At 44.5% G+C, this 28000-nt stretch overlaps 1 long non-coding RNA gene across 1 annotated transcript; it reads right to left on the minus strand.

Annotated features, from left to right (window-relative positions):
- Positions 1–27748, minus strand: LOC131423390 (uncharacterized). The gene is made up of 3 exons (XR_009224878.1): positions 27561–27748; positions 1549–1849; positions 1–884 (listed from the first exon to the last, which is right to left on the minus strand). It is a non-coding gene; the product is annotated as an uncharacterized LOC131423390 (long non-coding RNA).
- Positions 27749–28000: the final 252 nt, after the last annotated feature.

The following is a 28000-nucleotide window of genomic DNA, read 5'->3' on the forward strand; positions in this document are numbered from 1 at the left end:
TATATATATATATGATTTATTATCTGTTCATCTTTTGAAGGGCACCGAGTTAGGTTCCATAGCTTAGCTATTGTGAATTGTGCTGCTATAAACATTGCTGTGTCACTGTAGTATCATGATTTTAAATCCTTTGGATATATGCCAAGGAGTGGGATTACTGGGTCAAATGGTGGTTCCATGCCTAGATTTTGAGGAATCTCCATACTGCCTTCCAGAGTGGTTGCTCCAATTTGCAGTCCCACCAGCAATGTCTGAGTGTTCCTTTTCCCCCTCATCCTCACCAACATTTATTGTTACTTATATTCTTGACAGTTGCCATTCTGACTGGAGTGAGATGGAATCTCAGTGTAGTTTATTGTTTCAGCCTCTGGTGAGAGGCTCCTTGGCTGCATCCCATCATGATGGACCACATCACAGTACAAACATGTGCAGGAGGGAGAGCTAACATAGAGACACAGAAGCCAGAGGGGCTAGGCTTGTTATTTCATAATTCCTCTCTCAGAAACTAACTGGGGACCCACAAGAACTACATATCTCTTCTGAGAGCAGCACCCTCAATGACCTAACCTCCATCCACAATGCCCCATCTCTTAAAGGTCCCACTACTTCTTTATATGTCCACACTGAGGACCACACTTCTGATACATGAACTTTGGCGATCAAACCATCTCCAAACCCAGTTGTTAAGCTACACATTTAACTGATGTAACAGGAGCCCCCAAGAATTCCTTCATGAAGTTCTCTGCACATAAGTGGGTCGGAGCTGCTACCACAGCTGCACATGCATGGCAGAGACCCAGCAACATCTAATTTTGCTCTGGCATTCCGGGGGGGGGCTGCTGTATTGCACGGTCTCAGATCATTACATATGTGCTCTTGGTGGCCTGAAGGAAGAAGAAAGGAGGAGAAAGTCACTGGGTTGAGTCAGGGAAGAGAAGGAAGGTGCCTCTGCCCTTTAAGGACATGCCAAGGAGTTGCACCCACCACTTCTGCTCACATCCCATTGGCTAAAACTTGGCCATTTGGCCACCTGACTGTAAAGGAGGCTGGGAAATAAAATCATGCCCCCAACTAAAATTCCATCAAAATGGAAGAAGGGCAAGAGAATGTCGGGGGGCATCTGGCAGCTCTGCCACAAAGCAGATCCATCTGCCCTAAATGCCACTTTCCTTCTCTATATGTGATCCCCTTAGGATAAGGCCCAGCCTAATGCCTTTCATTTTATATGAAGAATTTTTAAGCACATGAAGCACAATCACCCACATAATTATGCTTAATGTTCCCAATACCCCATGGGCTAGGTAGTTTGGTCAGATTTTACCTAAGAAAACCAGGGTTTAGAATGGTGGGAAGATCTGTACAGGGTCACAGACTGATGAACAGCTGGGATTTGAACTCAGACCTTCTCTCCAGATCCCTTGCTCTCACCCCTCACCAGCAGGGCACTAAGTGGATAATTACTATGCTGTGAAGGAGGGGTGATCCCTACCACTCACAACACCACCACTAGAGAATATCAGGAAAGATGGCAGCTAAAGATGGGTATACCTTTACAGAACGCAGACAATCCCATCGTTCTCGCTGAAGGAGAAAATCCATTCCAGCCCTGCACATCTGTGTGTGACACAGAGGCAGAGGAGGCAAGACTGAAAAGCCAGGACAAATCCTGGGACCGGCCTGATGTGCACACCATCCCCAGCGCAGGTGGCCTCCTTGTTTACAGAAGCTTCTGTGGTGACTGGCTTGTGTCTGCTCCATACAGCTGTGAAATATTCTTAATATCAGTCCTTTCGAGATCTGTCCTTTGTGAGCCCCAAAGTGTCATACCATCCAAACTTCAGTTCCACATCTGCAAAAAAGATCAAGACAATTTTATTCCCTGCAGCCAGCCCACAGCTGGTGAGGAGACAGTGCTAAATATGTTGGTTTAACCAAGAGAAATGACAGCCACATTGTGCCTCAGACTTCCACTGGACACCATCTAGGCCCTAAGCATCTCTCACCCCAGCAGCACCCCCTGCCCCTATTTCCCCAGCTCATCTCTTCCAATTTCCCCTCTTCCCAGCCTGAAGACCAGGGCCCTCCAACAGTGCAAAGCAGGCTTGGAAGAGCTGGTGAGATCACAGGTCCTTCGACCATCAAAGAGGAAGAGACTTCGAGACTGCCCAATACTGTGGCCACAGGCCCTGTATGGCAGAGCCTTGCTCAATGTACAAGATTGCTGCTCTAATGCTTTCTTGCTTTAGCTAATTCAAAAACAATGTGGCAGCTAAGGGAGCCTTCTGAGGCCCCACTGCCTGGCTCTGATTCCAGCTCTGTCACCTATGACTGTGTGACCTGAGAAAACCTTAGCAATCATTCTGTGCCTACTTTCCTCATCAGTAAAATTAAATGATAATGACAGCAAGGCACTTATCTAGCATGGTTGTTGTGATGATAACATGAGTTAATACAGTTGATTCTCATTCCCAATGATTATGTTCTATAAAGTTGCTGTAAACAATGAATTAGTGAATTCTGATCCAGTTCCTAACAGGATACACAGTTTAGGTTCCTATGATTCTCGAGTTACAACACTTTCATCAACAGTGATGAATATCTTTGTTTTAATGTGTGTTTCTGTTTAAAGACACCATATTTAATATATATCATTGATCCATTAACTTTAAATTCACAGTCAACAGTACTATCATTCATATCTAAACAATGCTTATCTCATGCAAATTTTCTTCACAAGACACATCACAGCTTTCTTACACTTTATTGCACACACTACACTCCCCCTTCTCACTTTGTGCCCTAGACAACACATCATCACAACACTTAGGACTGTTTTAAACAGTAAAATTACCCAAAAAGAAGCCAGATGTGGTGGCTCATGCCTCTAATCCCAGCTACATGGGTGACTGAGACAGGAGGATCACAAATTCAAGGCAGCCTGGACAACTTAGTAAGACCTTGTCTCAAAATAAAATAAAAAGGGCTGGAAATGTAGCTCAGTGGTAGAATGCTTGCCTAGCATGCATGAGGCTCTGGTTCAATCCCCAGGATTCATACACACACACACATACACACACACACACACACACACACACACACAACATGGTACCAAACAGACCTTGCAATGAACACTTGTTTACAATCTGAACTGAGACAAGAAGACAGAGGGTCACCTGACTGGACCTTAGCTGGAATGTGCACATCCTGAAACACTAATTCCCTCTGCTCTACACATGTTTGAGAATGATCTTGGAAGCACCATGAGTATTGAAGTTGATAGTACACTGATTTTATCAAAAAGGTAAGTTTGCAGATACGGAATCCATGAGCAATAAGGATCAATCAACTGTATACAGAGAGCCCTCAGAATAGCACCTGATGTATAGTAAGCACTGGGTAAAGGCCAACAGCCTGCTGAGACAGATATTGCTGCTTCCATTTCATAGATGAGGAAACTAACTGTCCCAGAGGTTCAGGACCTGGTCAGTGATGGTGTCAGAACTCAGACTTGTTTTCAGCCTGGTTTTACTACTTTTTATATTGCTGAGGATGGGTCCCCAGCTCTCTCCACACTGCCTCCACAGGTGCAATGGTACTGGCCATAAGTGACAGGCACACATTGCACTCCCCCTTCCTGCTTCACACACACACAGAGCCCCTATATTTACACAAGGCTTCCTTTCCCAAACTTCCTTAATTCTGAGGTGCCCTAAGAACAAAGAGGTTTCCTAGCTTTCTGCCAGAGACCAGGTTCCTTCCTCTGGCTGTGGGCAGAGCTCCCAGCCCTTCTCATTCTATCTCAGCACCTTCTACTCCACACTGGCCACCAAGGCAGCCTGACACAAAGGACCCGGTACAAGAAGCTTAGGGTGGACTCTCTCAGCTTCCTCTGCTGCTTAGCCAGGGGCCCCAGCTGGGACTAGCTCACTCCATTGAGAAGAGAAGTCCTAGGAGAAAGGAAAGAGACTGCAATGGTGAGAGGGTGGAGAAGCCAGGACCCCAGGGACGCCCCACAGAGGGAAGGCTGGCCAATGGAGGGGCAGGTGTGAGAAGAAGGACTGCCCATCAGAACAGTGTGACAGAGGGTCATGGTATCCACATTGCATGAAGTCCTTGGTAAAGCCAGCATCTGCCTGGACCAGGCAGCTAACCCTGCCATCCTTCCAGCCCTGGGTTTTTTAAATAGATTGCAGATCCATCTGAAGTCTGAGAAGATGCAACGTCCTAGAGTAATTTGCATTTTTCATTTGCCTACTATCAAGGGTCAGTAAACCATGGCCTGCTACTTGCTGGTACATCTCACTAGCTAAAAATGTTGTTGTTGTTGTTGTTGTTGTTGTTGTTTTAACATCTTTAAAGGATGGAAGGAAGAGAAAAGAAGGAAGAAAGACCATATATGACCCATTAAGACTAAAATAATAACCTTTGCAGGAAAAGTTGTCTAATCCAGATTGATCTATCGAAGCCCTGCTAAGCAAGCAGGAAGCAGAACAGGCAGGACACAGGTCTAACACCCACTCATCCCTGGCCCAGGACATGCAGGGTGTCATTTAACCTCTGTGAGGCTCAATTTTCCCATCTACAAAGTGAAGACAGTAACACCCCTGGGGATGTGGGAATTAAATTAGATATAATCCACATCAAGCCTTTGGCCCAAAGCATCCTAGACAGCCACGTGTGGGCAGCGCTGGTGGCTAGTGGCTGCTGGCAGCAGTGGTTGTGGTGGAAGGGAACAGTGCAGATGGTAGAGGGATAAGCAAAAGGGCCCCATTCTGACTGTCTGTCTACATGTCACAGAGAACTGGGGAAACCGACTCATGGGGGTGACTCACCTGAGGTCACACCACTATAACAGCTATAATGTCACCAGAACAGCTTTCTGCAAACTCATGAAGGCTCACAAGCAGGTCCTAGGCACCCGCCCTTCCATTGCCCCTTTCAGGGCCAACACACCAACACAGACACACTTCTGACTCCAGACTTCATTCCCATAGAACTTTGCTCTTTTCAACAGACTGATGGATGGACCTGCTGTGGTGCTCATATCCTAGGGGTATTTTCATCCTTTCACAGACAGGAGGTCTGAGCTTCACTGAAAATCAAAGGAGCCACCTCAAACCAAAGCATTTCTTTATTTTCCCAACATGGGGACCAAAGTCTGGCCATAGCCAGGGCCTCTCCTCTTGGATCAATTATCCAAATTCTGAAGCTCACATGTTAGCTCACACTCTGGAACAGAGAAGGGTAGGCATGTAACAACCATAAAAACCAGGTTAGCTCTGGTCCCATCAAATCTCTCAGGCCCTCAGTCATCCTTACCTGCCTCTTGGTGCTTGAGAGAGGAAGGTGTCTCAGAGATCATATGAGGGGTTCCAAGCCACTTCTGGTTTTTGAGATTACCAGGACATACATTTTATAAAATGTGGTCCACTTTAAATAGTTACATTGCAAAATTAACCCTTTTAACCCCAAAGTATAATTCCATCTAATGGTGCTAATCCACAAAATAATTTTTGGATTTATCACATGTATGAATTTATCTTGAACAAGTAGGCAAAGTGGTCCAGTAGTGACATAGACATAGGAGTTTCAAGTTGAAAAGCATGTGTCTCCTTCTACTCTAGCTGGGTCAGATTATAGCACCACTTTATTGGAAGATGAAGTTCTCAGAAATGACATGCAAGTCTAGAGTGGAGGGTCCTCTTGCATGTCTCTCCAGCAAATTCCTAGACAGATCTCCTGTCTCTGGCTGTTCTCACCACAATCCTAGAAGAAGATTCTTCTCCTGCATCAAGTGCCACAAAGGCCACCAGCTTTTCCTCATCGCTAAATGTAAATTTGTTTCGGGGGGCCAGGACACCTGCATCACCCTGTTCCACCCTGTCCCCTCTCTTCCTGCTTCTAGGAAAACTGACAATTTCTTCTCCTCTTATTTCTCAAAAAATGATTCTTGAGTACATCAAAGAATGAGGGGTTAACTTGATAGTAAAGAAACCAACAAGCCCTGCCTCAGCCAGGTGGCCAAGGTCAACATCAGCAGGTATAACCCTGCACACAATGTGATGAGAGTGGCACTTTGGCTCTGTGTCCATCCCCCAAAGCCACATCAACCCACTCTACTCATTACAAAAACAGGAAACACAAAATTCCTAGTCAGTATCCTCAAAGCTGTCAAAGTCCCCACATACAAGGAAGTCTGAGAAATTGTCACAGCCAAAAGGAGACTAAGAAGAAATTATAACTAAGTAATAATGGACTACCCTGGATGGGATCCTGGAACAAAAAGAGACATTCTGTAAAGCAAACAAGTAAGTTTAAAAATCCAAATAAAGTATGGAATTCAGTTAATAATGATGTATCAATATTGATTCAGTAACACTGACATATGTGCCACATGAATGTAAGATGTTAATAACAGGGGAACATGGGCATGGAGTATACAGCAATCCTGTACCATAATTCCACAAACCACAAATTGTTCTAAAATAAAAAAGTATTTTTTAAAAGACTCAAATGTTCCGTTCTTACCACCTTCAAAGCACAAAACACAAAACACGCAGCTTACATAAGGCAGTGTGGCAGAGGGATCAGGAATACAGACTCTCCCTTCCCCAGCACTGAGGCAGGAAGATCACAGGTCTGTGGCCAGCCTCAGTGACTTAGCAAGATTCTGTTTCAAAATGAAAACTAAAAAGGATTGGTAGTATAACTCAGTGCTAGAGGGCCCCCAGGTTCCATCCCCAGTACCTAAAATTAAATTAAATTAAATACAAAGACTCTTGAGGTGTGAGACCCAGCTCTGCCACTTCCTGTGGAAGAGCCCTTGGGTGAGTCATTGAACCCTCTAAGCTTCGTTTCCTTGATATTAATGGGGAGGGAGTAATGACGATAGCTTCTAAGTCATGGAACTATTGAGAAAAAAATATATGAAGCTTGTAGTGCAATGCCTAAATCAGAAAATATTAGCTGTGACTGACCAAGAGAGAAGAACGTCTGGGAGGAGGGCTGCTCTTCATGGGATAGGACTGTGGCCAAGGCCCTCCAAAGCCCACACGTCACATATGAAGGGCGACCTCCTCCTAAAGAGGATGGAGCCCAGGAGGAAGGGGAGGGAGGGGGCATCTGGGAAACTCCTGGAAGAGGCCATACACAGGAGCCTCCCGGAATGCTGGAGGAAGTACAGGGTGTTGCTGTGATTACTACAAAGCATCCTGGTCTCTGTGTTCATGACCCAGGCACACTGGGAGCACAATGCCCGGAAGGGCTACTCAACAGCCCAGCAAAAGACAGTATGTCTGCCACCTCCCCTCACTGCACAAGAGGTCACCAAATCTTGCTAAAGCACCCCACCTCCACCAGGAACACCAGAAGCACCACCCCCCAACAAAGTTCTGGGAAACCTGGGCCTCCAGCGCCTCCAGCAGCCAGGCCATAGCAAGGACATTTTGGGTGAACAGGCCAGCAACTAGCCCAGGACAGCCTGGCTCCTCTGAAGCCAGCTCCTGTGCCATCTCTGAGGGGTGCTGGCTCTCCTGACAGGTGGCGCTGGGGCCTGTGAGAGGCCTGAACCAGAAGTCATAAAACTTGGGTGTGAAATCAGCCCAGGTCTCTAATTAGCTGGATGACCTTAAGCAAGTCACTCAACTTCTCAAGGCCTCAGGTTCCTCCTCTGTCACCAGGAGAAAGAGCTTCTGTCTGAAATATTATGCATCCTGAGAACATCAAAGTAAACTACATGGATGCCCCAGCACCACAGTTTCATTATTCATCAGCACCTCCAAACAGGACTTGCAAGGTAACCTTGCAACTTTGAATCTACCTGAACTTTGCAGCAAATGCTCCTATAAGGAATTTTGTACACTTCATATTACTTACAGATGGAACCCACTGACACTCATAAGTGAGGATCGGATCTGTGTGAATGACAAGGAGACTGAGGCCTAAGGCCCAGAAGGCTGACATGATTTGCCCAAAGTCATCCATCAGGGTAGTGACAAACCCAGTCCTTGGACCAGCTTCCCACTCCAATGTCTTTTCATCATCTCAGAGGGATGGAGCTTGCCTGTTGGAGTCATTGTGAGGCTGGGGACAGGATGCCCAGGCCTGCTTTGGCCTGTGGTTTGATCTTTCTTCTCTGTGACTCCACTTTCTTCACTGTGGAATGGAAAGAATGAGCGTGAAAAGCATTCAGTTTAATTCAGATTAGCTCACTACACAAGCACCTGCTTTGGGTGAGGCCATTTAATAGCCTGTGTGGTACATACAAACAGAAAACAAAACCTCACAGTCCCTGCCCTCAAGAGTGGGTAATGTTATTACAGGAAGTAAACTGTGAAGAGGACTTTCCCTCTCCTGCTTTTGCTTTGTGACAGGCAGTGTGATTGACACTATTTTACACACCAGGCCTCCAAGATGGAAGGAACCAGCCTAAATAGGCGCACTGTGATACTCTGACTAAATCCCATTTCCCTCTCCACCTGAGGTACTGTCTAAAAAAACAAAAAATATAAGGAAAATGATGACTAATGTTTTATTTGTACTCTCTCAACTGTAAGCAGAAGGAAAAAAAAAAAACAGAAACCAAATAAATCATCACATAACCAAGAAGTTCAAGAGTAGGACTGGGCTGCCTTCCAGTGCAACCTGACTAGGGTTCATACATCAAAAAGACATGGCTCAGCTTTGACGCCCTCCCCTGAGTAAGTGACTTCTCTGGTTACATGTGATGACAAAATGGAGACAGTGGTTCCAGCTATGATACCTCCAGGTTCAAGTCCACTGAGAAAGAGTCCTGCTTCCAGATCTTCTGAGCTGTAGTTAAAGCACAAGCCCTTCCCTGAACTCACCACTGTTGCCTTAAAACAGACAATGGATCTGACCAATTGGGGACAATTCAGAGAGCTGGACCCAAACTATATGGGCTAGAGTACGGCCAACTAGGTTCTTAAAGGAAATTTGGGGCACTGTTTAATCCAAGGGTGAACAGATGCTGGATGGCTTCACTGGCACACATAGAGATGTCCACTGCAGCCATGCACGGTAGTATAATAGCTTAAATCATATTTTTTCAGGGGCTGGGAGTGTCACTCAGTGGTCGAGCAATAGGATAGCATGCACAAGGCCCTGGTTTGATCTCCAGCCCTGCAAATAATTTTTTTTTTCATTCACAGCTTTATTTACCAGGAAAAAAAAAGAATAAAAACTAATTAGGCTACCTGAAATAAATCATAATAAGATATGTTAAAATGAATTAAAATATGGTGTTATGGTTTGGATATGAGGAGTCCCCTAAACTTTCTATATTAATGCAGGAAGGCGCAGAGGTAAAATGATTGGTTTGTGAGAGCTATAACCCAATCAGTCCATCCTAATTTATATGGACTGACTGGGTGGTAACTACAGGCAGGGGGTGTGGCTGGAGGAGGTGGGTCCCTGGGGCATGCCCAGGATGGGTGCATCTTCCCTGCCCCCTTCCCCTTCTCTCAGCTTCCCTGCCACCATGAGGTGGGCAGCCCTCCTCTGCCGCACTCTTCAGCCATGGTGTTCTGCCTCGCCTCTGCCCCAAAGCAACAGAGTCAGCTAATGTGGACTATACCTCTGAACCGTGAGCCCAAATAAACTTTCCATCCTCTAAGTTGTTTTGGTCTGGTATTTTAGTCACAGGGTCACAAAGCTGACTAACACACACTGTAATCTGCCTCACTGGGAGTCAGTAGTCTTGTTGATGATTCCCTGAACTTACCCTAATTGGATAACAATTTCACTCCATTAGTATCTAAAGCACAACCTCAGAGCCCAATACTTGGAGAGCCATTTGAGAAAATAAAATAAAATTGGATCCATTCCTCACACCATACATCAGAATAAATTCCAAGTGGATGATTAATCTAAATACCTAAAGATGAAGAGATCAAGTAAGGACTTGAGAAAAACCTGGGTAAATTCCTTTGTAACCTAGGAGTAAGAAAATGTTGTTAGATTTAACTGCAATATACATAATGCTTAGTGAAAGACACCACACAGAACTTAGAAAGGCAAAAGAGATAATAGGGAAAATATCTGTGAATGTTCCAATATACTGTAGAGAAGGGTCATTCTACTTAATATTGAGGAACTTCCATAAATAAAGGAAAGAACCAACAACCCTATAAAGGGAGGGTGGCTGGCAAAATAGGCAATTTAAAGAAAAACAAATGAAAATTATTCTTATGAAAAAAAATGCTCAATTTTGCTTACATTAAGAGAAATACAAATTAAAACTACACTAAGATACCCTTTAGATTGTCAAAAATCCAAAAGTTTGACAGTGTACTCATTCAGCTACAGAGAAATAGGCCCTCTCATACAGTGCTAAAGGAAACACAAAATTGTACAACCTTACAGAAATTTGGCAATGTTTAGCAAAACTCCATATGCATTTAACCTTTGATCCAGAACTTATCTAGGAATTTATCCCCACAGATTAAAAGAGACAGAAAAACATATGTACAAGAAAAGATTATTTGTTTGTAGGCAATAATGCAATATCCATGGTGAGGGACTGGTTGAATAAACTAAGCAATAGAAAACTATATATCTAGTGAAGAAATGAAGAATGGGGTCATCTTTATAAACTACTGTGGAGTTATCTCCAGGGAATATTAAGTGGAAAAGGCAAGATAGAGAAAAATATGAGCAGAATACTTCCATTTATCAAAGAAACAGGAGATAAAAAATAACACAAATATTTTACATTAAGTATAAATATAATAAACTTAATATAAATAATAAATAAATATAATAAACTTAAAGGAGATAGTAAAGCAGAGGGGACACCAAGATAGAACCTAATTGAACCTAACTCTTTGGCAAATTTATTAATACTTTATTTTGTAGATTTGACTTTGGAACAATAACTATCTCATATAAATAAAGACATGTGTATATTTTTGGGGTGCTTGGCCGCAGCCTCAGTCATGCTAGAGGAGTGCTCTGCCTCTGAACTAAACCCTTGGCTTTATAAAAATCTTATTTTACAGAGCAAGTTATGAAAATTCAAAATAAAACAAGTAAGCCTACATTGGTATGGCATGACCACCTGGAGAAGAACTATTCCAAGAGGCCCTAATGTACGAAATTGACTATACATTCTAAGGACCAAAGGAAATGCAGTTAAATTTGTAACTATTGTGAGTAATCATATCATAAGATAATGCTGGTATTATCATTCTGAGACAGCTGTGTATGTAACGTGGGAGAAAGCAAATAAGGACATGGATGTTCCCCTGCTTACAACAGCATCACCTTCAGATAAACCTATCATGTCTTGAAAATATCATAAGTGGAAAAGGCATTTTATAACCCCAACCTGCAGCAACACAGTGCACTGTACAGTCCCTAGTGTTCCCCCTCACAATCGCTACAGCTGCACAGCATCTGGAGAAAGCATTGCACCATGTATCCCTGGCTTGGGGAAAAAAACAAAATTCAAAATCTGAAGTGTGGTTTCTTCTGAATGCATATCACTCTCATATCACTATGCAGTCCAAAAATCCTATGTAGACCTAAACTAAGTCAGGGACAGTGTATTAATGCTATTATTCCTGATATACTTTAGAACTGAAATTCTTGGCATGCGAGAAAGGGGCAACAAACGTATTAGGATAGGAGAGAGCAAGTAAAACCTCATAGTCCTGAATTTGAATTAGAAATATCAAATTCTATGGTCCATCATACAGCAATTGAGAATGATGCTCTCTGTCTTCTAAGTGGAAACTGAGGGCTCCCTCCTTCCCTGCCCACCTCCCCATCTACCCAATAAGTCCCCAAAGCTGAACCACTCTAACTCAGAAGTGCCTCTCAGCTCTGGCCCCTTCTCTCCATCCCAATTGCTACTCTTGCATTGTTCACCTGGACTTTTCACAGGTCTTAACTAGCATCCCTGCCTGCCAAGTCTCCCCAACTCATCTGCTCATCCCCAAGATCATTTCCCCCACCAAATGCTGCCTAAGCCACACCCCTACTGCACCAAGCAGGGTTCCACAGAGAAACAGAGGCGACACCCAAAGGGGTTTGCTAAAGGGAGTCTGACACAGGGGATTTGCAGGAAGTGGGCATGGGTAAGTGAACCACTAAGGGGTGGTGAAGCACCAGGAATGAGCCACAGCTGGAAGACTTTGCCACCAATGCCTGTACAGTTTGACCAGAGGCAGAGTTGGAGCCAGGGTGCTCCGCCACCCTGGAGGGGTACCTGGCAGGAGCCATGACCACAGAGGAATACAGCTACTGCCAGAAAAGTGACAAGGCAATCAGGAGATAAACATCCCAGACTTTCTCTCCTCCAACCAGTGAGCAAGGCATCCCATTAAAGCAGTCTACAGAGAAGTTCAGAAAAGGGTAGAGAATGGATGGTTTGAGGGTGAGGGGAGCACACAGAATAGCCAGCACACCCTTGCTCTCAGAAGCAAGCTCAAGTTCTACAGCAGCATATACCAGGGGCTTCACTAACTAGCCATACCGTCTCTGGGACTTTATCCACATTAGTCACCTCCTGTCTCACACCCCCAGCTACCCCAGACCTACATCAACCTTTCCCATCTTCCCTTCTTGCCTGGTGCTATTTGGTTTCTGTTATACTTTCCCCATTCCCCACCCCTCCCCTGCTTCTGTCAAACTCCTGTTCATCCTTCAAGGCCTCCCTCATTCAGCCCTCACCAAGTCCCATTCTCAAAGTATCTCCCCTGCTCCCACAGCTGGCCTCGCCAGAGCAGCACCGGCCTTGTTCTGGGATCATTTACTGGTCTGCCTCCATGTCACACTGTGAGGTCCCCAAGATCTGGGATTGGCTCTACTGCATGCCCTGGTATATGCTGCTCTAGAACTTGAGCTTGCTTCTGAGAGCAAGGGTGTTCTTTTCTTCCATCTAATTCCAGGTTCTGTCTAACATAATATGGAAGCCTTTCTCCTTGGCCTTTCTATTGCTGAACAAGTGCCAGGTGTGAGTTCAGCAAACCTGGGGGAAAGGCTTAACCCCAGGCCTCCGGCCCAGCCAGATTGTCTGCAGCAGCAGCATCCTTGCCCTGGAGAGGCCACACTGCTCTGCCTGAGCAGCTAACGTGATCACCCAGGGAGGGGGATACTGCCTCTGCCTAGTTTAAATACAGATATTTTGTCAAAACATCCTTGATGAGGCCCAGGGAAAAGAGACCCTTTCCTTGCCCCCTTGATTCATGGATTTGTTCATTTATACATTTGTATCCAATGTTCCAATACACTTATGCAGGCCTGAGGAGACAGCAGCCAATGAGCACAGGAGGCCCTGGCTTCCCGGATTTACAAGTCAAGAGGGAGATACAGACATGGAACTAGTAACCAGGGAACAGAGGAGACAAGGGAGGCGGCGGGAGCAGCAAAGAACAAATGGAGGGAGGGGCGTAAGCCAAAAACAGAAAGACAGTCGTCACAACCAGCTCCCCTGTTACTGATCCAGCCTCAATGCCAGGAGTCAGGGGACCTCGACAGGAAGCACTAGAGCCACAGAGAGCCATTGTGTTCGTTGTCTGGGGTAGCAGTAACAAAACTCCATAGACTGGGTAGTTTAAACAGCAATCTATTGTCTCACAGTTCTAGAGAGCAGAAGGCAGAGATCAAGGTGTGGGCAGGGCTCCCTCCTGATGCTGAGAAGAGAGTCTGCTCCGGGCCTCTCTGCCCTGCTGGTCTTTGCAGGCCAGGCCATCTTTGGCGTTCTTTGGCCTGTAGATGCTCTCCTCAGCCACAGGCTCTCTCTTTGTATTCTTTCTCCTCCCGTGAGTTTTTGTGTTACAACTGTGGTATACACACACAGTGAAATATTACTCAACATTAAAAGAATAAAATTATGGCATTTGCAGGTAAACGGATGGAGTTGGAGAATATTATACTAAGCAAAGTAAGCCAATCCCCAAAAAACAAAGGCCAAATGTTCTCTCCGATAAGTGAATATTAAACCACAATGGGGGTGGAGGATGGAAAAAAATGGAGGAACTTGGAGCAAAGGGGAAGGTGGAGAGGAAAGTGGGTATGGGGGAGGAAAGATGGTGGAATGAGATGGACATCATTACCCTAGGTACATGTATGCCTGCACGTATGGTGTGACACTACATTGTGTACAACCAGAGAAATGAAAAGTTGTGCTGCAATTGTGTACAATGAATCAAAATGCATTCTGCTGTCATTTATACCTAATAAAACCAAATTAATTAATTAGTTAAAAATATGTAACAAAGAACATTATCATTTTAACCAATTTTAATTATACAATTCAGTGGCATTAAGTATATTCATGATCTCCAGAATCTTTTCATCATCCCAAACTGAAACTGTGTATCCACTAAAAATAATTCCTCAAAACCCTCCCATACCACAGCCCCTGGTCACCACTCTTATACTCTATCTCTATGAATTTGACTATTCTAGGTGCCTAATAAGTGGATTAACATGATATTTGTCCTTTTGGTATTTGGTTTATTTCACTCAGCATGATGCTTTCAACTTTGATCCATATTCACTTGGTTTCTTTGTATAAGGACACCAATCATGGCATTAGAGACCCACCCAATTCCAGTATAACCTCATTTTAACTTAACCAATTACATCTGCAACAACCCTAGTTCCAACTGAATTCATAGTCTGAGGCACAGGAGTTAGGACCTCAATGCATGATTTAAGGGGACACATTTCACCCTGTAGCAGGCATTCTGGTGGGCAGCTTGGGAGGAGTGCACAAGCAAGTTCTTGTTTTGTTGACCTTAGCCCTCCTGCACTTCTGGCAGGGGCCATTTCCCTGGCACATTTCCCCAGGGGTGTGGCTGACTCACCACACAGGAAGGGAAAGGCAGGAACCACTGGCAGATGAGCCAGGGACCCATCACCCCTGGCCAGACCTAACACAGCCTCCTGGAGAGCCCCCATGCCAGCCCTCCCTGCAGGCTCTGTGTGTCCTTCCTGGCTGATAACACAGAGGGACACCTGCAGAAGGACACCTCCACCCTCTCCTGAACATGCCCACTGACCCAGGAGCCCCACTGCCTGGGCTGGGAGGCTTCCTCTGCAAGTCATGTTTCCATCTGCTCACACTGAGCACTCACTTCCTGTGTTCCACAAATAAGAATTAATATACACTATGGCATAGACCTTGGAGATAAAATAGCAAACAAAAAGAAGAGCCCCTGATCCATGAAGTTTACATCCAAGTGCAAGGAAATACATAGAGAAAAAACTGAAATGTATACTGCATCCAGCAATAATAGGGGAGATTAGAGGGATCAGAGCAAAAGAGGTAGGAAATGCCTGGGGTGTGCTGGGATGGGTCACGTGGAAATGGAGAAGCCATCCCTGACAAGGGTACATTGGAGCAGAAGTCTGGAAGAAACAAAGGAAATGGCCTTGTGGATCCTGGGGAAGAAGAATTCAAGCAGGGGGAAGAGCAAATGCCTGTGCTGGATGGGTATGTAGAGTTCAGAGTAGGCATTTTGGGAAGCAGGGTGGGGTGGGGGGTGAACCATAGAATTGTAGCCCCTAAGGAGTCTGAGTTTTACCCTAAGAAATTGTAAATAAAAAGAGGAATCAGGAGCTGGGAGTTAGCTCAGTGCAGAATACTTGCCCAGCACACATGAGGCCCTGGGTTAGATCAAGAGAAGAGAGAGAGAGAGAGAGAGAGAGAGAGAGAGAGAGAGAGAGAGAGAGAAATGAGAACAAAATGTCCATGCCTCAAGAAACTTCCAGTTCAGGATTAGAAGTAGAGTAATCCCCAGAAAGAACTCTATTGACACTGGATTTCATGCTAAGACACTTGGAACCGAGCTGGCCTCAAGACCCAGCTAGCCTCAAGAGAAATGAATGCACCCCGTCTGGGGAAACACACAGATCTCTACTTAGAAACCCAAGTTTACTCTCTCAGGGTTGGTTTAAGATGCTTTGTCCCAAAGTGGGTTGCTTATTTGCTTGTTTCTCTTTGAGTTTACATTGAGAGGGCAAGTGTGGTCATCTCTGGGTTGACTGCTTTTGCCTCAGAAAGCAGACAGGGAGCTGACCCTGCCATGGAAGGCAGTTCATGTGTGTATAGAGGGACTGGGGGGACAGCACACCTTCCCCAGCTGGCCTCACAGCCAAGAAGTAAATAACAGCTCCTTTCCGCTATCTTCCCTTGTTCCCTTCAGCCTGATTTTTCCAGGGAAAGCTCCTCAGCTGGAGGGAGGGACAGGGAGTGGGTACAATAAATGAGGCCATACTTTCTAGAGTGTTTGTGGTGGAAACACATGTATACAAGCTGGTCATGCAAGTTACAGAGGCAACAGGGGTAACTGGTGGGGAGAGGGATGTGGGTAGAGCCTATGTAAATGTTGTGGACAGAGAGGTTCCTGTGGCTCTAAGGATTTGAGAAAACAACTTGCAGAGCTCGCCAAGTTCATATAGGGAAGGCGCCATGAGATGGACCAGGGCCAAAGCTAAAAATAAGGTGGTATTTCTATATCCAGCAAGAGCATTAGAGTCTATGGGGTTTTGTGTGGTGGGAATAGAAAGGCCTGAGCTGCTGCCAGGCCAGAGAAGAGAGGGGAAAGCTTGACATTGGGCAGGGAAGAGAAGAACTGACAGCAAAGCTGGTCAGAAGCAGAAGTAAGATTCCAGGCAGATGAAGCCAGCCCACTGGAGAGCCTGGGCTGGGTCTGTGTACTGCACCCCTGGAGTTTCAGAGATGGCTCCAATAATCCTCCCCAGGAGCTGTTGAGGAATCCAAGGGTGTGGCCTGGAGCAGGAGGGGAGGGATGCAGCCCAAATAGGCAGCCACTACACAGGAAATGCCTTCCAGAGCCATCCTGAAAGGTAAGTGTTTTCCTTTCTTTTTAATAGATTATTAAAACAGAGTTCAAAAAAGACATGGGCTGGGGTTGTAGCTCAGTGGTAGAGCATTTGCCTAGCATGTGTGGGGCACTGGGTTCCATCCTCAGCACCACGTAAAAATAAATAAAATAAAGGTATTGTGTCCATCTACAACTAAAAAAAGAATAAAAAAAAAAAAAAAACTCACATAACCAGGAGCCACCCAGAAAGGAATTGGCAGAGCTGGGACAGACTCCCACATCTCTTTCTCCAGGCAACACTGGTTCCATGTGGACCCAGAGGGCAGGATGTGGACAGGGGTTCTGGTGAAGAAGGACAACTTTTTTGATAACCAGAACTCCCCACTAGCAGAAAGGCCTGCCTCAGGGTTATGGGGGCGAGGTTGACCTAGTGCAAAAGTTGCCTAATGGGGACATCAGGAGGGACCCTTAAGATATCCCAGAGTCTATGCCACAGGGAGCAGCGTGGGAACCTGCCAGGGTCCAGCTGTACCCGTGATATGACCCTGGTGTGGAAAGAAAGAAACCTCAACTTCAGAAAAAGTGACAACAGTCACAGCCAGCACCTATTCATAGAGCAATCACTCAGGCGACATGTCATCCTAAATACCATCCCCAAGACAACTGAAACAGAGTTCCACTGGCCACTGCCTAGGGAAACAGGGTCCTGCAGGCAAAGGGAATCCAGCATTCAAGATAAGAGAGGGGTCTGGTGCAGAAACCAAGGGCTGATTTATGGGCTGTCTCCTGAGTCTATAAGGAGTCCAAAGAGAGGTCAATAAGACTTGGGGAACTCAGAGGAAGTTTCTAAATATAATAATTACAATCTAATTCGTAATAGTGTTTACAATCACCCTTTCTTGAGCTTTTACTATGTGCCAGGCACTGTGCTAAATGTTTAGTATGCATGATGTGACTTAATCCTCAGAGCAACCCTGTGAAGCAAGTCTTTTATTAGTCCCTTTTGCCGATGAGGAGGCAGGCTCAGACGGGTAACAAATTGTCCAGAATTGCTCAACTAGTGTGTGGCTGGGCCTGGATTCAAGCCCAGATCTGTCAGTCTCCATATCCTGTGTATAACCATGAGGAATTAACACTGCTGCAATATCTGTAGTAATAAGGAAATATCTCCAAGATATAGTATAATTTTTTATTGTTGCTGTAACAGATTATTGCAAATTTAACAAATATTTGTTGTGTATGTTATACTTTGGCAAGTCAAAAGTCTGACACATGGGTCTCACTCACCTGATGGTGTGGATAGGGTTTGCCTTCCTTCTGAAAGCTCTAGGGGAAAATCCATTTTCTCCTTTTCCAGTTTCTATGGGCTTACAAATATCTTGGCTGGTGGCCCCTTCCTCCATTTACAAAGACAGCACTTTGTCTGGGTCATGTCTCTCTGATCCTTTGTCACATCTCCTTCCAACCACAACCAGGAAAGATTCTCCAATTTTAAGGCTCCAAGGGGTTAGATTGGGTTCATATAGATAATTCAGGACAATCTCTCCATATCAAGTTCTTATTTGGACAAGCAACCTCTAAAACTGTGAGGTAAGTAAACCTCTTTATAAAGTTACTTTGCTCAGGTATTTTACTATGGAGACAAAAATCTTACAAATACAGTATTTGCTCATATTTGCAAAAAGTAAAGTATATAAAAACCAAATGAGATCTTGGATATGGAAATGGGAGTATCAGTTAATAGGGTTGACAGTCAGAACCTCAAATTCTAATCCTTCCAAGTTCCCAACATTGTCCCTTATCCAAGAGAGGAGTTGCTGAAGGAAGAATGGGAGTTGGCTAAAAACAGGAAAGTTACTGCAGATAAAGAGAATGACAGGGTCAAAGTCAGAGAACAGGAAATGAGCCCAGTGTCTTCAGAGAACAAAATGCAATGCAAACTACTAAAGGCAATGTGGGAACTTGAATTCTAGAGCAGAACAAGAAAATTAGTGGAAAAACTTGTGCAATATGAATGAAATATGAAGTCTAGCTAAGAGGATGGTACCAATGTCAATTTCTTAGTTTTTTCCCTATGTTTGAAAGTATTTATTATTTGGTTACAGAATTACATACACATATTACAAATCTTATAAAAATGCCATGTAAATAAAACATAAAATTATATGAAAAATAAAATAAAACTTGTTCATTGTTCAAAACTTTTCATTTCTTAGTTTTGGCCAATATGCCACATTAACATTGGGGGTGGGGGGGTGCTATACTATCTTTGTAGATTTTATGTAAACCTAAAAGGGTTCCAAAATTAAAACTTTAGTTGGGGGGCAAGGGCACAGAGCAGACCAGCTGGATCAAATAAGGGGCCAGAAGTAGGGAACTCAGGTGACAGATGTTTAGCAGAAGCTAAACAAGGGACTCCTGTGTCATGAGCAGGAGTTCTGGCTTCATTGTCTCCAAGCAATGATTCATGGCAATAATTCACTAACTCTGTGATAAAAGTTTCTTACCTTCAAGTTCATCCTAACTATAACTATATGTCAATTATGTATATCCTTCTGAACCCACACCCAAGTCCCAGCTTTTACACACACACCTACTGACCCACTAGGAGAAGCCTGAATCCAACCCACCCCAGACAGAATTGGGGAAGACATGGCCTTAAGGAGATTACAGTCTCTGGAGGATCAGTCAAATATCCCATGAGACACAAAGAAATTGTCAGCAAAATAGATTTAGTGACTTCACTTGCCCTTGGGTGGAATATTCTCAGGGCTAGCTCAAACTGAGTGGTATGGAAATTGGGAGGCAGACAAAGGGCTTACTAATCCCAAAGGCCCCCTCTGGCCTGTGGCTACAACTGCTCCAAGATCAGTCCAAACTCATGCCCTCAGATCTCTGGACATCTGCTGCCCTTCACTCCCCTAATTGTTCCCTTACTATTTACAGTCCACTGATTGGTGTCTACCACATCATGCATCCCCAGTTAGGAGAAGAGCATCTCACGAGCAGGACCAGAGTCCAGTCTACCCCAGCACTTAGAACTTGTGCAGTAAATGTGTGGTAAACATAGCATGTTGGGCAGAGATGCCCAGAAGCCAGAGAGCTTGCTCTATAAAGAGCAAAAAGCACTCCTCGGGCCAAAACTTCAGGACTCTGAGGCTTGGGCCCATTTAACATTTTATATTAACCAAGTTCACTACCCCTATTCTGTGAGATTCAGATTAAAAATTAGGTTTATAAGCACCTTTCACTTTACAGAGCACTTCCATATTCAGGGACAAAGTTTTGATTCTCTTGCGACAATGACATAGAAATTCTATTAAACCTGTTTTTAATTTTTTATTGGTGCATAATGATTATACATAATAGTGGGATTTGTTGTGACACATTCATACATGCACATGACATATATTGATCAGTTTCATTCTTCCTCCCTTCCCTTGGCCTTCTTCCTTTGCCATATTAATCTTCCTTCTACTTTCAAGACAATCCTTTTTTTCTTTTTCCTCTCTAGTTTCTACATATGAGAAAAAAAATACAACCCTTAGCTTTCTTAGTCTGGCTTATTTTGCCTAACATGATGCTTTCCAGTCCCATCCATTTTCCTGCAAATGACATAATTGCATTCTTCTTCATAGCTGAAGAAAACTCCATTGTGTATATATGACACATTTTCTTTAAGCCTATTTTATATGAGGAAATGGAGCTTGGACCTATGACTGACTTCTAATTTCAAGTCCATAATATTTTCCTATAACTTCTCTGTTCTCCTATGAGGAAACACTACACACACACACACACACACACACACACACCTTCTTTTCCTCCTCCTGAATCCAGAAGCTCATCCAGAACAGAAGTCACCTCCCCATGGGCTGCCAATACCTACCACTGAGCACAAGGCAGGCCTGTCAGGGCACGCACACCCATCCCCATCCTAATGGTGCAGAGAGAGCACTGATATCCCTCTCTTTGTAGCTGTGGAAAGGAAGGTTCAGAAGGGACAGACAGATGCTAGCAGAGACCAAACCAAATTCACAACCTACTATCAGCCCCCTAAGACTTAGAGTGTCAGTTTGCTGGGAAGAACTTTAAGGATGGCAAGACCCCTGGGAGGGCACCTGCAGCCCCTTCAAACCACATTTACAACCAAAGGGCAAAAATGGCAAAAGGAGCAGGTGCAGTGTTACATTCCTGTAGTCTTAGCTATTTGGGAAGCTGAGACAAGAGGATTGCTAGAGCCCTCAAGATCAGGGCCAGGCTGGACAACATAACAGTACCCAGTCTTGTGGGGGTGGGGAGCAAGTACTGTCAATAGTAATACATCCACTCAACCCATGAAGAGGGAGTTTAGCACCCAGGCTCTGAGGCCAGACCACCTGGGTTCAAACCTGGCTCTGCTGCTTCCTAGTCAGTTCATTAACTTCCTTATGACTTATTTTCTCCATTCATTAGATAGAAATGACAAGCCGTAAACCTCATAGGGGTCTGCATATTAAATGAGTTTTTATATGCACAGTTAGAATCTCATCTGGCACATAAAGTGTGCCCATCTAAGTGTTGGTCCTTGGGTTATATTTTTTTCATCAAGCATTTGGAAAGTACCTGCTATAGGTACAAGAGGGGCTGAACTAGGGAAATTTTTTTTAAATACATATGAAACTACCACCCAGGACAAAACTTGTAATGGGAGTCTAAAGGATGGTTCAGAAACAAATTGCTATAGAAGCACACTGAGAAAGAGGATTAGAGCAGACTGGCTGAGGATGTTGGGGAAGGCAGGTGCTGAGCTGGCCTCAGAAATGGGTAGGATAAGATGAGGAAGGGCCAGGAGGAGCTGGGCCTTAGGAAACGAGGCAGGCAACAGAGGTGTAGATGTGGGAATTCGTGTAGTATCTCCAAAGAGTGGACAGAATTATAAATAGATGTTAAGAGGAGAGAGCAAAGGGTCTTTATGGTGTCCTTAGAACATTAGATTCTCATACATTGGCTATTTATTGTGCACCTGCTGTGTCAGACACTGTTTCAAGCACACAGGGTACATCAGAGAACAAAACAGTCAAATCTTCTCATGCTCATGGCCTTTACATTCTAGCTAGAAGAGGCAGATAAATAACAATACATATTGGAAGAAAACTCCACTTTGTGAGAAGGTGCTAAGTGCTATGGAAAATCGTTTAGAAGCAGACCTGAGTAAGGGAAGTTGGGAAGTCTTTAAGAAGGAAAAATGAGCAGAAAAGAGTCAAGCAAAGTTTCAGAAGCATGATGAAAATGTGATGTTAACTATCTTTACATTTAACATCAGGAGAAGGGGCAAGGGTAGCTGCCACAGAATGAAGTTTGAGGAAAGATGTATCTAAAAAGTATTTTTAGAATGGTATTGCTGTCATATGAGATGTAATCCCTCATCTACCCATCCATGAAACCTTGATCAAATTCACACTATACATAGGTAGGTTCCTTGTTGAGTACATGTGTGCTTAATGCAATAAAAAGAAGTTATAGGTGAAAACAGAGCAACCGAGTCTCCAATGAGGTATGCAGACTGGAAGGTAAAAGGCAGGGAGACAGGTTGGAAGGTAAGACAGTTGCCTGGGTCAAGAGTGAATTCTGAGGTTGTGGCCCCTGGGAAGTGGCAAAAAGGGAAGATGAGAACCAATGCCAGGTGGAAGATCTGAGGTCTGACCTTGGACACTAAATCACTATTTTCTGTTTTAGGTCTGGTTCCTTATCTTTTAATAGGACAGCAACTGCAGCACTTCCTTGCAACACCATGAGAAGTACTAGGAAAGAAGAATCACATTTGCTCAGCAGTGCAAGGCTAGGGGAAGGAGGAGGAAGAGGCCCAGGTGATGTGGGGTTTGGATGCTGACTGATGGGAGGACAGGAGGCCAAAGAGAGAGGAAAGTCAGTTTTAGGTTTAGGAAGCCCTCGGGGATTAGGACCTCTGGTCCTGATGTTTATTTTAACTGTGTTCATTTCCTACTGCTTCTGTAACAAATTATCAAAAAAATTAGTGGCTTAAAATAATACATATTTAATTATTTTACAGTTCCAGTCAGAAACCTAAAATAAGTTAGCAGAGCTGCATTTGCTCCTCCTGGCAGCTCTAGAGAGAACTCATTTCTTCATCTGTTCCTGCTTCCAGAGGCTGTCCATGGTCCTTGGCATGTGGCCATGCATCATTCCAACCTCTGCTTCTGTCCTCATACCTCATTCTCAAGTTCAGATCTTCCTACCTTTCTCCTATGGAACCTTTTTAATTATCCTGGACTCACCAAGAAAGTCCAAGATAAACTCCCCATTTTAAAATCCTTTCACTTAATCACATCTGCAAAGTCCCTTATACCATGTAAATAAAGTGGCGCATTCCTGGGTGTCAGACACTAGGATGGGGCATATTTGAAGAGCTATTGAATGAGTATCGTGACTTGAATTTATGCAGAGGTGAGCCAAACAAAGGAAATGATACGAGAAGATAGGTGCTCAATGGAGGAGCTAAGAGAAAAGCAGAGGTCCAAGGACAAAAGCCTGAGGAACATGTTCTCCCTTGCAGTCATTCCACAAATGTATACAGAGGGCTCACTGGGCCAGCAAAGGACCAGGAGCTTGAGAGAACACAAATTCATCAAAGCAAGTATACTTTGGAGGAGCTCACCACCAAAATGTGCACACATACTAGAAGATGAAGACAGCCAATGAGTCACACAGGAGAGAGTCAAACAAGGTAATTCATGGAGGAAAAGACAGGAGTGATGGTGGAGGGCTTTGTGAGGTGATAGAGAAACAAGAAGGCTCACTGGGAGAGAGAAAAAGAGATACTTGCTGGATGGAGACCGGGATCTATGAGCATGACCAGCCATGCTTGTCTCTTTAGCTAGATGAACAAAACCAGATCAGATACTTGTACTAGATCCACTAGAACAGAAACATAATAAATTTAAATGTCACCAAATTCAAAGACTTCCACATTGTGCCCACAACTGGTATATAACTAGACTGTTCAACCAGGAAGAAGCATTCTGAACCCCGAATATCAAATGATTAACATAGAATTTGATTTTCACAAAAGCTTGTCTGGGAAGCTGTATTATTCTTCCCAGCAAAATTATATACAAAGTCAGAGAGCTCAACTCTTGGTGTGTCATTCCTCTTCTCTGAGAGATGTGGGGTGTGTACACCCCGCCTTTTGGGTGTACATTTGCTTTGCTGTGCTTTAGTAAATCTGTTGCTTGTGTCTTGCTTTCTACATGTCCTGAAATTCTTTTCAGGGTCATAAGTCAAGAATCCTCCCAGGTAAGGCTTGGGATGTGGCTCAAGCGGTAGCGCGCTCGCCTGGCATGCGTGCGGCCTGGGTTCGATCCTCAGCACCACATACAAATAAACATGCTGTGTCTGCTGAAAACTAAAAAAAAAATAAATGTTAAAAAAGAATCCTCCCAGGCCTAGTTGAAGTCCCCACTGCCCTTTTGGAGGGATTCCGCAGACTGCCCCTCCCTCCAGTGACAGTGGCATTGGAGCTTACTAAGAAGAGCAGCAAAGAAGCTTCTAGAAGTGAAGATGAACCAAAACAGCCACTGGTATGGTTTCTGGGAGGGTCTTGGTAGTCCCTAAGACTAGGCATCCTGCCTGTTGCCTTATAAAGCTACTGACCTTAGGTAGAGGGATAAGTAGTCCCCTTCTGTGGGTGTCACTGATCACTAGACTGCCTGTTTCCTGCATCTTCAAATCTTACCACCAGGAGGAGCACAAGAGCCAAAGTGGACCCCAAAGGGCGGGGTGGTGGGGGTGTTCCATAAACAGGATGCCCCTGGGAAGGAAGTTTTCCCACTCCAGCTCTACAAAGCCTGAAAAGCCTGGCTGCCTCCTGATCTCTGACTCAAGGGCTTACCCAGATTTTCCTCTTCCACTTAAATCAAACCATATTTTTTTTTTCCATCTCTCCTTCCCTGGTTGTCTGCAGCACTGCCTGCAGCACTTTGGCCCAGAGACTTAGGCACCATATAATGCCAAAATGAAGGCAGACCTCCACATCTCCCAATCCAAAAGGTTCATTGTATGGATGAGACCACTGAGGCCCAGAGTCAGTCATTGATCATTCCAAAATAAACCATGGAGTTGGAACCTAGACTAGAACTCAAGCCTCCTCACTCTAGGTCCAATGCCCTTATCACATGACAAGGACACTTGATTACATGTGTCACATGACAAGGACACTTGATTACACGTAATGCACTGTGGGCTGCCTCTCATTGCTCCTTGAGTGTAAATAATAATAGCAACAATAAGCAACATTTCTTGAGTGTCCAGGCCTAAGTGTGTGAACTATTTTCTTTGGTACTCAGTAACCCTAAGAAATTGTTTCTATTATTAACTGAATATTTACCAAAGCCCCAACAGTGCTTAATACAAAAGGAGGATTGGGATACAAAAAGATTTTAAAAAAAAATTATTAGACCTGTTCTAAGAAAAGTGGACTCTGGCCAGAGCAGCATAATGGGACATTGTTTTCTTCCCCTACCTGTCCCCCCACCCCGCCCAGTGCTTGATGCACTGTGGTACTGCAGTAGAACCATCCTCAGTGGACACTGGATTCGGCTGAGTAACCCAAGTAAAGCATTACTGATGTTCCTCTGTTGGCTTTTCTCGGCATTAGGCTGAGTTAGGCTCTGCATTTCCTTCCTCATCCTCCTTCTTCCCACCAGCTCACCCACAGTTAGTAGTTTCCCCAGAGGAGCCAGCTGCCTGTGGTTTCATGCTTCTGTGCCTTTGCACATACAGTTCCCAGTGCCTGGAATTCCCTCTCCACCTGTCTAACTTCCCTAAACCTCCCTGCCTTCAAAAGTCAGCTACTGGGGTGTGCCCTGCTCTGGGAAACCTCAGGCTGATTTGAGGATGTGCCCTGCACTCCTGCTGGATCCTAGGTTCCATCTCTCTTTTTCATGAGCTTGAACCTGCCTATCTGTTAAGAAGTCTCTCTATTCTATGCTAACTATCCCTCAATAGTTTCATCTCATTACCCTTAGCATTTGCCACTACACATGACATATGGAAAGCTCTCAAAAAGTGTTGTTAGTGCCAGTGATGTGGTGCACACCTGTAATTCCAGCTACTCAGAAAGCTGAGACAGAAGGATTGCAAGTTTGAGGCCAGGCTCCAGGTTACAAAATAAAAATAAAAAGGACTGAAGTTGTAGCTAGTGGTACAGCAGCCCTGGGTTCAATCCCCAGTACCAAAAAAAAAAAAAGTAAGAAAGAAAAAGAAAAGAAATGCAGGACGAACAAGTGAATGAAACCCTCCACAATCTGACTTCTGCTGCTCTGATTTCTTCCCTCCTGCTTCCACCCTGTCAGATTTTTCCATCCCGTTTCCCCACCTTCCTTCAACTCTCACTCTCTTTCACCTGAACTATTCAACACCCTCCTAACAGATCTCTACCCAATTCTCAGTTCATCTTTCATCTCCCTGTGCCCCCCTCACATTACCCAACTGCACCTCTGCAAATACAACATCTCAATTTTCTGTCCAACTCTGAACCAAGGACTGGAGATACAAACAATGGTCCTTATCCTCATATAGCTCACTGCCTAGTCTCCTGTCCTACCCACATCCTGTTTGAATCTTTCAGTGGCCCCTTAACATCCCAAGTGCAAAGTCTGGAATCAGGGGGCTCTTCCTCACCTCCCCAACACCTATTCCAACCAACTGTGAGCTCCAGCCCCAGCCTTTACCCTGGATTCTCCCTGATGGCAAATTTCTGTGAGATAGTTGAGTCATCCCAACCAGGTCAGGGTCCCCTCCTCTGGATGCCTTAGATCCCAAGTCTATCTGCACAATCCCAAATATCACACTCATTCCCTTTTCTGTCTATCTGTCTCTCTCCCACACCAGACAAGCTCCTACAGAACAGAAACAGGATTTAGTCCATTTTTTTTCAGCTCCTCCTCCTAATGAAATACATAAAGTAGATTTGGAAACATGTTTTTGAATGAATCAATCAATCAATGAGACAGGAAGTAGTACCTCAGTGGTAGAGCTCTTCATTTGGGAGGCCCTGAGTTCCATCTCCAGCATTAAAAAAAAAAAAAAAAAAAAAAACAATGAGACATGTCTAATGATAATAAATAGAGCAAAGCAAGAACTATGATATGCTAACTGTGGCTGTTTCTGCTGAGCAACATTTTGAGTTATGGTCTTTTTGCTTCTTGGTATTTTCTGATGTTTCTCTAAAGAGCATGTTTCACTTTTGTAATAATAAAGAACACTAAAGGAAACTTCATTTTGAAAAACAATCAAAGGAATTAAGATGAATCTCCTCACCCAATCATGAGAATCAGGAAAGAAGTAAAGAAAGGGTCATAGGATTTTTACAAGTGAAGGGGGCAGGGCCAGTCAGCCAGCCAGGGGCATACAACACCTGCAGCACTAGCCAGGTGAAGCAGAGTAGGGGTGGGGCGCCAGGTGTAGCACAAAGTCTCACGAATATCCTGTACTAGGACATGAATGAGATGGGAATTTTTGACTTAGGTCACTGAAGGTAGGGAGCTACAGAAAGTTTTTGAGCAGAGGAAAAACGCTCAGAGCTCAGAACCTGGGGCATTCCAGAGGCAGCAGTGAGCAGTTAGGAGACAAGATGCTACAGGGAGGGTGGGGTGGAGGAGTAGAGAGCAGAAGTTCGGCCGTATTACTATTCGGTGATCGGTATTTGATAATGACTTCTAAAAGCCTCTAATGTCTTCCTACCTGGACTGCGGGCTTCTAATTCCTCCTACTCCACATGACAATGAGGCAAATAAGAATACGTTCAATGAGTAAAGGTCTGCAAGGAGATGCTCAAACCAGAAATCAATCCAGGCAGTTTCCCTTCAGACCAAGGTCAAAGCAGGAACCGCATTCTTGCAGCCCGCCCTAGTAAGGGTCCTTTATCCTAGATGACCCGGGAAGGATCTACCAATGAAGGACTTGGGCCAAAAGCCAAGAATCGACTATGAGAACCGGAAGGGCGAGGCCTCCATATAACTCCATGATAAAAGTGGCGGGGAAGGGGGGAGATAGCGTCCTGGAAAGACCCCAGAACGGTTGTAAGGTATGGGGCAGGAAGGAGGAAGACGGCGGGAAGGAGAGTCTGGACAACTCCGTGGGCAGGGCACCGGGGCGGGTGGGAGAGCTTGCTCCGCACTCCG

This window comes from Marmota monax, unplaced genomic scaffold (genome assembly GCF_021218885.2).
Source record: "Marmota monax isolate L192 unplaced genomic scaffold, Marmota_monax_Labrador192_F-V1.1 WCK01_AAM20220418_F8-fsc00186, whole genome shotgun sequence".
Taxonomy (NCBI): Eukaryota; Metazoa; Chordata; class Mammalia; order Rodentia; family Sciuridae; genus Marmota; species Marmota monax.